Here is a 13,131-nt window from a genome sequence, read left to right as displayed (position 1 = left end):
TTTAGCAGTGTCAGAGTACCAACCATAAATTAGTAGGGACGGCTCAATGTAGCAGAAATAGCCAGGCCTCCTCTGAATCTACATGAGTCATCAGGAGCTATCAGGGTCAACCAGGGTTGCCAGGAAACATTCTCTGCAGTGCATATGTCAACATAAAGAAGAGCAGAAGATGAAGACTTAAGACCAACAGTGCATTGGAAAGCTAGCTATGCAAGCATGCTGCTAATGTCCATTGAGTCCTATCTATATTCTCTCTAAATATCATGTGTCCTCCCATGGCTCTTTCATTAGCAAAACACCATGTGAGTACACATCACATGACACTACCAGAATCTTCCATTTCATATTCCACTTTTTGTGTAAAAATTGTCATTGTCTCTAGCATTAAAAATCTAATTACAATAAAAAAATATAAGAACCATAAAACTAGATCTTTACATCATATTTTAAATAAACAGTTTATGCAAAAGATAGTCGACAGAACCGGACAGCTTCTGGGACAGGCGGAGGCACAGAGCCGCTGAGGCAGCACCCTTTGTGGGCCACAGACAGCCGGCCACAGTCCGGACCAGAGGACAGGTGGCCGCCTGGCTCGGAAGGCGGCCTCAGCCTCAGGAGCAGCAGTCGCCATCTTGGTTCCAGGACTCCGCAGAACTTAGGAAATTAGTCTGCACAGGTGAGAGTCTGCACCACAGAAGCTGACAGCTTCTGGGACCTGCCAAAGAAACACAGCTTCTGAGAAAGGTCCTGTTTTGGGCCTTCTTCTTCGGCCAGGTGGAGGTCCAAACACAAGATATCTGCGCACCTTCCCTGTAAGAGAGCTTGCCAGCAGAGAGTGCTCTGAGCAATGAAACTCAGAGGAGAGAATCTGTCTCCCATGTCTGCTGATAGACAGTAACAGAATCACCAGAAGAACAATCTCTAAACAGAGTCAACTATAACTACTAACTCCAGAGATTACCAGATGGCGAAAGGTAAACATAGGAATCTTACTAGCAGGAACCAAGACCACTCACCATCATCAGAACCCAGCACTCCCACTTTGCCCAGTCCACGGCACCCCAACACATCCGAAAACCTAGACCCAGATTTAAAAGCATATCTCATGATGACGGTAGAGGACATCAAGAAGGACTTTAATAACTCACTTAAAGAAATACAGGAGAACACTGCTAAAGAGTTACAAGTCCTTAGAGAAAAACAGGAAAACACAATCAAACAGGTAGAAGTCCTTACAGAAAAAGAGGAAAAAACATACAAACAGGTGATGGAAATGAACAAAACCATACTACACCTAAAAGGGGAAGTAGACACAATAAAGAAAACTCAAAGTGAGGCAACACTGGAGATAGAAACCCTAGGAAAGAAAACTGGAACCATAGATTTGAGCATCAGCAACAGAATACAAGAGATGGAAGAGAGATTCTCAGGTGCAGAAGATTCCATAGAGAACATCGGCACAACAATCAAAGAAAATGGAAAATGCAAAAAGATCCTAACTCAAAATATCCAGGAAATCCAGGACACAATGAGAAGATCAAACCTACGGATAATAGGAGTGGATGAGAATGAAGATTTTCAACTCAAAGGACCAGCAAACATCTTCAACAAAATTATTGAAGAAAACTTCCCAAATCTAAAGAAAGAGATGCCCATGAACATACAAGAAGCCTACAGAACTCCATATACTGGACCAGAAAAGAAATTCCTCCCGACACATAATAATAGGAACATCAAATGCACTAAATAAAGATAGAATACTAAAAGCAGTAAGGGAAAAAGGTCAAGTAACATATAAAGGCAAGCCTATCAGAATTACACCAGATTTTTCACCAGAGACTATGAAAGCCAGAAGAGCCTGGACAGATGTTATACAGACACTAAGAGAACACAAACTGCAGCCCAGGCTACTATACCCAGCCAAACTCTCAATTAACATAGATGGAGAAACCAAAGTATTCCACGACAAAACCAAATTCACCCATTATCTCTCCACGAATCCAGCCCTTCAAAGGATAATAACAGAAAAAAAAATACAAGAACGGGAACAACACCCTAGAAAAAACAAGAAGGTAATCCCTCAACAAACCTAAAAGAAGACAGCCACAAGAACAGAATGCCAACTTTAACAACAAAAATAGCAGGAAGCAACAGTTACTTTTCCTTAATATCTCTTAACATCAATGGTCTCAACTCCCCAATAAAAAGACATAGACTAACAAACTGGCTACACAAACAAGACCCAACATTTTGCTGCTTACAGGAAACTCATCTCAGAGAAAAAGATTTCCCGAAGAAATCCAAAACACCATCAGATCCTTCTACAAAAGGCTATACTCAACAAAACTGGAGAACCTGGATGAAATGGAGAAGTTTCTAGACAGATACCAGGTACCAAAGTTGAATCAAGATCAGGTTAATGATCTAAACAGCCCGATATCCCCCAAAGAAATAGAAGCAGTCATTAATAGTCTCCCAACCAAAAAAAGCCCAGGACCAGGTGGGTTTAGTGCAGAGTTCTATCAGACCTTCAAAGAAGATCTACTCCCAGTTCTTCACAAACTATTCCACAAAATAGAAAAAGAAGGTACTCGAACCAACTCATTCTATGAAGCCACAATTACTCTGATACCTAAACCACAAAAAGACCCCAAAAAGATAGAGAACTTCAGACCAATATCCATTATGAATATTGATGCAAAAATCCTCAATAAATTTCTTGCTAACTGAATCCAAGAACACATCAAAACAATTATCCATCCTGACCAAGTAGGTTTCATCCCAGGGATGCAGGGATGGTTCAATATAGGGAAATCCATCAACGAAATCCAGTATATAAACAAACTCAAAGACAAAAACCACATGATCATCTCGTTAGATGCTGAGAAAGCATTTGACAAAATCCAACACCCATTCATGATAAAAGTCTTGGAAACATCAGGAATTCAAGGCCCATACCTAAACATGATAAAAGCAATCTACAGCAAACCAGTAGCCAGCATCAAAGTAAATGGTAAGAAGCTTGAAGCAATCCCACTAAAATCAGGGACTAGACAAGGCTGTCCACTCTATCCCTACCTATTCAACATTGTACTTAAAGTCCTAGCCAGAGCAAATAGACAACAAAAGGAGATCAAGGGGATACAAATTGGAAAGGAAGAAGTCAAATTATCACTTTTTGCAGATGATATGATAGTATATATAAGTGACCCTAAAAATTCCACCAGAGAACTCCTAAGCCTGATAAACAGCTTCAGTGAAGTAGCTGGATATAAAATAAACTCAAACAAGTCAATGGCCTTTCTCTACACAAAGGACAAACAGGCTGAGAAAGAAATTAGGGAAACAACACCCTTCTCAATAGCCACAAATTATATAAAAATACCTAGGCGTGACTCTAACTAAGGAAGTGAAAGATCTCTATGACAAGAACTTCAAGTCTCTGAAGAAAGAAATTAAAGATCTCAGAAGATGGAAAGATCTTCCATGCTCATGGATCGGCAGGATCAATATAGTAAAAATGGCTATTTTGCCAAAAGCAATCTACAGATTCAATGCAATCCCCATCAAAATTCCAACTCAATTCTTCAACGAATTACAAAGGGCAATCGGCAGATTCATCTGGAATAACAAAAAAAACAAGGATAGCAAAAACTCTTCTCAAGGATAAAGAAACCTCTGGTGGAATCACCATGCCCAACCTAAAGATGTACTACAGAGCAATTGTGATAAAAACTGCATGGTACTGGTATAGTGACAGACAAGTAGACCAATGGAACAGAATTGAAGACCCAGAGATGAGCCCACACACCTATGGTCACTTGATCTTTGACAAGGGAGATAAAACCATCCAGTGGAAAAAAGACAGCATTTTCAACAAATGGTGCTGGCACAACTGGCTGTTATCCTGTAGAAGATTTCGAATTGATCCAGTACTATCTCCTTGAACTAAGGTCAAAACTAAGTGGATTAAGGATCTCCACATAAAACCAGAGACACTGAAACTTATAGAGCAGAAAGTAGGGAAAAGCCTCGAAGATATGGGTACAGGGGAAGAATTCCTGAATAGAACAGCAATGGCTTGTGCTGTAAGATCGAGAATCGATAAATGGGACCTCATAAAATTGCAAAGCTTCTGCAAGGCAAAAGACACTGTCAATAAGACAAAAAGACCACCAACAGATTGGGAAAGGATCTTTACCTATCCCAAATTGGACAGGGGACTAATATCCAATATATATAAAGAACTCAAGAAGGTAGACTCCATAAAATCAAATAACCCCATTAAAAAATGGGGCTCAGAACTGAACAAAGATTTCTCACCCGAGGAATACCGAATGGCAGAGAAGCACCTGCAAAAAATTTCAACATCTTTAATCATCAGGGAAATGCAAATCAAAACAACCCTGAGATTCCACCTCACACCAGTCAGAATGGCTAAGATGAAAAATTCAGGTGACAGCAGATGCTGGCGAGGATGTGGAGAAAGAGGAACACTCCTCCATTGTTGGTGGGATTGCAAGCTTGTACAATCACTCAGGAAATCAGTCTGGCAGTTCCTCAGAAAATTGGACATAGTACTACTGGAAGATCCTGCAATACCTCTTCTGGGCATATATCCAGAAGATGCCCCAACCGATAAGAAGGACACATGCTCCACCATGTTCATAGCAGCCTTATTTATAATAGCCAGAAGCTGGAAAGAACCCAGATGCCCCTCAACAGAGGAATGGATACAAAAAATGTGGTACATTTACACAATGGAGTACTACTCAGCTATTAAAAAGAATGAATTTATGAAATTCCTAGCCAAATGGATGGACCTGGAGGGCATCATCCTGAGTGAGGTAACCCAATCACAAAGGAACTCTCACAATATTTACTCACTGATAAGTGGATATTAGCCCAGAAACTTATGATACCCAAGATATAAGATATAATTTGCTAAAAACATTAAACCCAAGAGAACGAAGACCAAAGTGTGGACACTTTGCCCCTTCTTAGAATAGGAAACAAAACACCCATGGAAGGAGTTACAGAGACAAAATTTGGAAGTGTGTCGAAAGGATGGACCATCTAGTGATTGCCATATCCAGAGATCCATCCCATGATCACCTTCCAAACGCTAACACCATTGCATACACTACAAGATTTTGCTGAAAGGACCCAGATATAGCTGTCTCTTGTGAGACTATGCCAGGGCCTAACAAACACAGAAGTGGATGCTCACAGTCAGCTATTGAATGGACCACAGGGCCCCCAATGGAGGAACTAGAGAAAGCACCCAAGGAACTAAAGGGAACTGCAACCCTATAGGTGGAACAAAAATATGAACTAAGCAGTACCCCGGAGCTCTTGTCTCTAGCTGCATATGTATCAAAAGATGGCCTAGTCGGCCATCACTGCAAAGAGAGGCCCATTGGACTTGCAAACTTTATATGCCCCAGTACAGGGGAATGCCAGGGCCAAAAAGGGGGAGTGGGGGGGGTAGGGGGGGGTATAGGGACTTTTGGTATAGCATTGGAAATGTAAATGAGCTAAATACCTAATAAAAAATGGAAAAAAAAGATAGTCAAACAATATTCTTACAAAACAAACTTAAATTTCTATCAATATATAATAACTAAGCAAAAAACTGAAATTTCTATAAATATGCAGTAATTAATCAAAACAGCCTGAATTTTCTGTCAATATACAATAATTAAGCAAAACAGCTTAAATTTCTATCAATATACAATAATTAAACAAAACAACTTACAACCCTAGATGATAGCAACCATAATACATCAAATGACCAAAACCAACTACCCCAATTTAAGGGATCAGGACAATGATCTTCTCATATATAAGTGCTTCCTGGTGGATTGGGGCAAAGAATTCACGTTTGGGCATCAAGGCGAAAAATGATTATTCTCATTTGAGAGGAGGTACTAGCTATAACATTTGTTACCTAAACTCTTTTTATTCACCCTATGTGTTGTCCATGTGTTGTCAGTCCATTCTATGTGTGATGGATCATTTGTGCTTCCATTTTGAATTTGATGCATATTTTGGAGAAATAAGTAACTGTGAGAGTCTGAGGGAGAAAGTCACCCAGGCTATTTGCTTTTTGAAGACATTCATGTCTCACCTGAAAAAAAAAAAAAAAAAAAAAAAAGCTTTCCCTGCTCAGATCTAATCTTCATAAGTTTCAATGGTAACCACATTTATTAATTCCCTGTAGACACATAAACATAACCACATCCTATTGCTATTTTTTATTCTAATGTCAATACATCCTTATAGTATATTTACTGGGTTAGTTCCTCAGATTTTTCAATAACCCAGTGTTGCTCAGCTGAGGTTGTTTCCTTTTCATCAACATTAAAAAAAAAAAATAACAGACTTAATCAAGCATTATTTAGTCAGCTCCAGGGCAGGGGGTTTCTCTCCCTTTTGTTTTAATAAGCATCTCTTTTAAAGTGTGATTGGCTTTTTCTGTAACTGCTCATACTATGGAATTGTATGATGTACCAGTAACATGCTTTATTTTGTAATATCCAATGGATTGCTTAATTTTATCACATACCTGTGAAGGAACATTGTTGGTTTTAAATTGGGCAGGTATCCCCATAATTGCCATTATTTCTAATAATGTGTAATTATATAATCATCCTTTTGGAACTTAAATGAGTTGCCCATTGAAACACTTAGTATGTATTAATGGTATCCTGTATCTACCATTGTTTTCCAAATTCTGAGAAATGGAAAACATTTATCTACCATATGCCCTTTCTTTTCGTGCCCCTGGGAATGCTACCAGCAGGAAATGGAGTTTAATTTTATAGGGAATATGTAAGTCATTTTAAAAGTATTTCTTTGGCCTTTTGGTACCTGATAGAATTTTTTTTCTTTAAATTGCTTTTGTTAGTATGTTTCTTATAAAATTTGAAGGCTTCTTACACATTTCCTATTAGTAACTGGTCAATTTCATAATTTGCTTGCACAATAGATTGGGCAAACCTGTATGAGATCAAATATGAGTAACATATAACAGATGATTTTTATTTCTGATGGTCTCTTGAAATTCTATAAATAATATGGTTAATAGTGTGTTATCAGATACAAACTCAGCAATCTCTATATACAAAACAACTCTTTCTGCATATCAATAATCAGTAATTATTTTAAGCAGTTCAGGATAATCAAATAATACCACAAGTATTGCAGATAATTCTGATGTTTGAATTGATATATAGTGAATTTTGAGCATCTTGCTTATACTGTCAGATTTCTAACCTGCCATCCCGACTTTGCTGTATTCTTACAGAATGTTCACACTCTGGTATTGTTATTCTCTTTACTATACATGGAAGAATCCAATTAGTTCTTTTTATAAACTGCATCTGTTTGCTTTTTGGATATTTGCTATTAACTTCAACCAAATAATCACTAAAAAGCTCTTTGCCAATCTTTATTGATCACTAATAATGACAAAGTCTCAACATTAGTAAGAGGTACTACAAGTTCAGCTGGATCTGTTTCTGTTAATTGATGTAATCTTATTCTAACTTTTAAAATTAATTCAGAAATCTTTTCCATATGTGTCTTCAATTTTTTACTTTGTTTATAAAGTAAGAAAATTCATTCCATAATACTATTTTCTCTTTGCATAATGAGCAAAGTAGGAGACTGAATTGAAGGTAAAATGGTCAAAATACAAGCAAATTTAGGATGAATTTGATCCACATATACATCTTTCCATATTTGTACTACAATAAGTAACTCTTTTTCTACTTCAGCTGTTAGACATCTTGGACTGTTTAAATTTGAATATCATTGGAAGGTTTGAAACAAACCATTTAGCTTATATGTAGTTAATCCAGTTGTAGACCTCAGCCAGTTAATATCTCCCATTAATTTTTGTCAATGAGTAACTGTTTACAATCGGTTGCTATGGATATTTACCTTTTGTGGTTGAATTTTTGTTGACTGATTTTATAACCTAAATAACTAACTGAATTTCTTCTTTGTATTTTTTTTTCAGGAGCAATCTTTAACCCCCAGCATGGCAAAATTAGTTGTGTTACTTTAAACATACTCTCTAATACATCTTTTTCAGAATCAGCCAACCCAATGTCATCATATGATGGTAAATAATAGAATGAGGGAATTGCTTGTGGATTATTTCTAATGGTTCTTGAACAAAATACTGACATAAAGTTGAACTATTTAACATTCCCTATGTTAGTGCTTTCCAGTGTTTTCTCTTTAGTGGACTGTTGTTACTTAAAGTAGGTACTGAGAAAGCAAAACTTTGCCTGTCCTTCTCATTCAAATATATTGTGAAAAAGCCATCTTTCAAGTCAATTACTATTATAGACCATGATCTCAGTAACAAAGATGGCAAAGGAAGTTGAGGTTGTAAAGGACTCATTAGTTGGTTTATATTGTTAACTATTCTTTTTTTTTAAATTAGGTATTTTCTTCATTTACATTTCCAATGCTATCACAAAAGTCCCTCATATTCTCCCCCCACTCCCCTACCCACCTACTCCCACTTCTTGCCCCGCCCCCCGGAGTTCATGTCTCTAGCTGCATATGTATCAGAAGATGGCCTATTTGGCCATCATTGGAAAGAGAGGCCCATTGGTCTTGCAAACATTTTATGCCTCAGTACAGGGAAACGCCAGGGTTAACTATTCTTAAATATGATATCAGTCTCCATTTCCTTTTTTTTTTTTTTTCACAAAAATACGGGGGAATTACATGGGCCTTATATATATTGAGCCTTCAGCTCTGGAGTACCAGTTGAACAAGTGATTATTATTATTATTATTATTATTATTATTATTGATGTGGGCCACTGCCCTTGCCAAAAAGCTTAGTTTGATAACTATTTTAGAGGCTAGGCTGTTGATATGTCAGTAGTGGTCCCTTCTATAGATATGGAAATTCATTCCATGTGGTATCCTGGTTTTGGATTATGGGCATAGCTTTTGAATTTTCTTGATCCCCAAGAGGATATACCATAAAACCTCTAGTTTTCACAGTTGTTATTCCTAGAATTTCAGGAATATTAATTTGAGTGCTCCATTGTAGTAAAATAACACTGCGCAATAAGTTTATGGGAATGTCAGCCACATATGTTTTCAATATCCCTGTTTTCCCTTCTGGTCCCACACAGTTAATCTGTCAGATACCTTTTCTTACTCCTGATAATTTACCAATTCCTATAAAGTGCGTGTAAACCTTCTGATGTGGCAAATATGGATTCCAAGACTTTTGGGAAAGTATACTAACATCAGCTCCTGTATCTATCAAAACCTGTATATCAAAATTGTTCATTTGCACCATTAATTTTGTCCTCTGATCATTAACTAGTTTTTGCCAGAACACAGATTTTTCTGGTATTCCCAAAAGTCCCTGACTTTTCTACAGTAGCAGCCTTGTTCTTGATGTAAGAAAACAGCAACAGTTGAATAATTCTATCTCCTGAATCAATTTGCATCTCCGTTTTCACATATGTAATAATTGTTATTTCTATATACTATACCTCTTACTATACCTCGAAGCATCTTAAATTCTTGAGAAGTTAATCCACTTTTCCCCAAAACTAGTCCTATTGTCCCTGAGAATAAGAGACCATAATCACCAGTGGTTAAATTGAAAGATTCAGATTTTGAGGATACAAGGGGAATTTGTGGCCAGCTCTAAACCTATACATCCTTCTATATCATGTATAGGAACAGAAATACTCACTTTTGATTTTCTAGCCTGAACAGATTGTGACCAAAGGAAGATGGCTCATATTGTTTATTCTGGGGTCTTGAGGTGACAGGCTCCTCTGTTTGTGTCCCAAGGGCAAGGCATTGCCTTTTAATTCCCTCTTGGATCCACAATATTTTGAAAAATGTTTGTCTTTTCCACAGTACCCTAGAAATTTTGTTGTTCATTGAAACCAAAAAGAGATTGTTCTCTTTCATGAATACATATTTTCTAGAGTCAATGTAACTGAAAATTGGAGCTCTGAATCTTCTATTCCACAATTTCTTTGGAAATGACAAAACTCAGCAAATTATAGCATCAGACACTTTGACTCCTTAAAATTCCAGCTATGATTTGTCCTATGATACTGGCATTACACTACTGAGATTTAATATCACTTGTTTCTCTTATCCATTCTTCTACTGGGGCTCCTTATAGCTCACAAGAGTGGAAATAAGAGTTGCTAACCAGGGGGAGGAAATAAATTGTGAATGGAATTAACTTTTGGAGTCTGCCAATTACCTTTGTTGTTGGTCTGTACTTTCCCAAACTTTAGCCAAAAATTCTCAAATAATTCCAGAATGATTGACATAGGAACAAAACTCTTCTTGTAAAGTGACAACATAGCCCTCCTGCTGTAGAAACACTAAGTCGAATGCTCATCTATTTTGTAACTCTACTTCAGCCAGAGAGTCCACATTTCACTCCAAGTGAGAGATAGATTGTTCTAGGCATTGAATGTCCACATTTATATCTGCCTTTAAACTATTGTAATTATTTTCCTTTAGTATTTTTAAAATTTTTATTGGATACTTTATTTATTTACATTTCAACTATTATCCCCTTTCTTTGTTTCCCTTCTAGAAATCCCCTATCCCACCCCCCTCCCTCTGCTTCTATAAGGATGCTTCCCCCACACACACACCCACTTCCACCTTATCACCCTAGAATTCCCTTACACTTGGGCATTGAGCCTTCACAGGACCAAGGGCTTTCCCTCCCATTGATGCCAGATATTGCCATCCTCTGCTACATATGCAGCTGGAGCCATGGTTCCTCTTTGATTGGCGGTTTAGTCCCTGGGAGCTCTGGGGACAGGGAGAGGTCTGGTTGGTTGATATTGTTGTTTTTCCTAATGAGTTGGAAACCCCTTCAGCTCCTCCAGTACTTGTTCTACCTTCTTCACTGGAGTCACCATTCTCAGTCTGATGGTTGGATGCAAGTATCCACATCTGTATTGGTCAGGCTCTGGCTGAGCTTCTTAAGAGGCAGCTATATCAGGCTCCTGTCAGCAAGCACTTATTGGAATCAACAATAGTGTCTGGGTTTGGTGTCTGCATATGACATTTGATCCCCAGGTGAGGCAGTCTCTGTATGACCTTTCCTTCAGTCTCTGCTTCACACTTTTTCTCTGTACTTCTTTAGGCAGGAGCAATTCTGGGTTAAAATTTTGGAGATGAGTGGGTGGCCCCATGCCTCAACTGGGGCCTTGCCTAACTTCTGGTTATGGTCTCTACAGGTTCTCCCTTCCCTTTGTTGGGTATTTCAGCTAATGTCATCATCACCTTTGTGTTCTAGGTGCCTCTTGCTTTCCTGGTATCTGGAACGTTCTGGTGGCTACCCCCAGTTCCCCATCCTTCATAGCTACACATTTCTATTCAATTTCCTGACACTCTGTATATCACCACCATCTTCTCCCACATGTGACTCTGCCACCTATTTTCCCCTCTGCCTCCTCCTTTCCCCCAAAGTCCCTCCCACCCTCTATATCTTGTGAGTATTGTGTTTCACCTTCTAAGAAGGACTGAAGATTCCACTCTTTGGTCTTCCTTCATTTTGAGCTTCATATGGTCTCTATCATGGGTATTCTGGGCTTTTTGCCTAAAATCCATTTATCAGCAAGTACATACCATGTGTATTCTTTTGTGACTAGGTTACTTCACTCAGAATGGTATTTTCTAGTTCCATCCATTAGCCTGTGAATTTCATGAAGTCATTGTTTTTAATTGTTTTCTCCTTTACTGTTAATGCAGCTACTCCAATGCAGGTTCCAGCTAGTTCTGCTCCTAGAATTAATGATAGGATTAAAAATTTGGGTTTTCTCTTTCTGTTTTATAAGGTACCCCTCAATTTGCATTACTAAAGCTCTTAACACTGCTTCTTCCAAATAACAGATTAGGTGGGACAATAATTGAACCAGTATATAAAACCCTCTAGGGGCAGAGGATTTGAGAACTTCTCTGTGCTATAAATGCTACAAGGGGTCAGTCCCACTGAACAGTCTCACCATGCTTGTGCTGGGGGAATAACCCATTTCAAATGAATTATGGAAATGGTCCAATTGCAAAGGTCTTGATGTGACAAGGATATTTTCCCCAGGTAGATACTCTTTCCCAATATAATCAGGAGGATTAAAGCTGGACCTTCTTATGACCATCTACATGCAGAGTCATAGTACCTTTCAGAAACATTATACTTAGCTATTAACCCAATGCCTTCATAAAAGGGGAGACTAGCATTTTAACACAAGTAGCAAGATGTAGTAAATTGGGGCTTAGAAACATTCAGTATTTGAAAGGTTTTTAACATCATTGACCGGAGGGGATCTACTAGTTCTATTTGTTCAAGGAAGATTTCTGAAACAGAGGGTCCCTGTGTTTGGTTAAACAGGGTAAGGTAGTTGTTTGTTTAGAGAACGGGGTCAACATGGGCTTAGAATTAGTCAGGACCTGATTTAGGCCTATAGCTGCTGGTGGTTGACTTGAAATTGGCCTTATTAAGAGTTTGACCATAAAAAGCAATCTGGGATTGATACCTCTGTTAATGTAGAGCTGAAGGCCCTAAGACTTCCTGGCTTCTCATCCTTTACCTTGTTTACCCTCTTCGGTGAACTTAAAACTTTGGAGTTGTCTTCCTACTGGGAGACTGTAATAAGATCTTCCTTTCACACTATCCACCCCCTATTTTCTGTAAGCGATATTTCACATCCCCAGTCAGCATAGTAAAACTCTTCAGGACCTCCATGTTTGGCAGTTCTCTTTCCACTCAGTCATATGTAAAACATTCTCCACCTACATTTGCCATATGTACCTTTAGGGGTCTGTTGGGTGAATTGTCATCTAGGCAGTACAAATCAAAAGTCAAGTCTGTGAACTAGGATGTTCCAATTGTCCATTTTGTACAGGCTGGTTGGGCATGATATTTCAGTATTTTCAATCTCCCAGATCAAGTCAAAAGACTGATGTGGGTTAGTTGCTGCAATACATACAGTTATCAGAGACAGTAGACTCAAGACCAAGTCAAATTTAACTCAAGGCATTCTTTGTCTTCTAAGCTCTCCATTCCATTAAGATTGGATTCTGGTGATCTTCTTTAGAAGAGAAC

This window comes from Mus musculus, chromosome 1, assembly GCF_000001635.26.
Source record: "Mus musculus strain C57BL/6J chromosome 1, GRCm38.p6 C57BL/6J".
NCBI classification, from domain to species: Eukaryota; Metazoa; Chordata; class Mammalia; order Rodentia; family Muridae; genus Mus; species Mus musculus.
Note: the sequence above shows the minus strand (reverse complement) of the source record.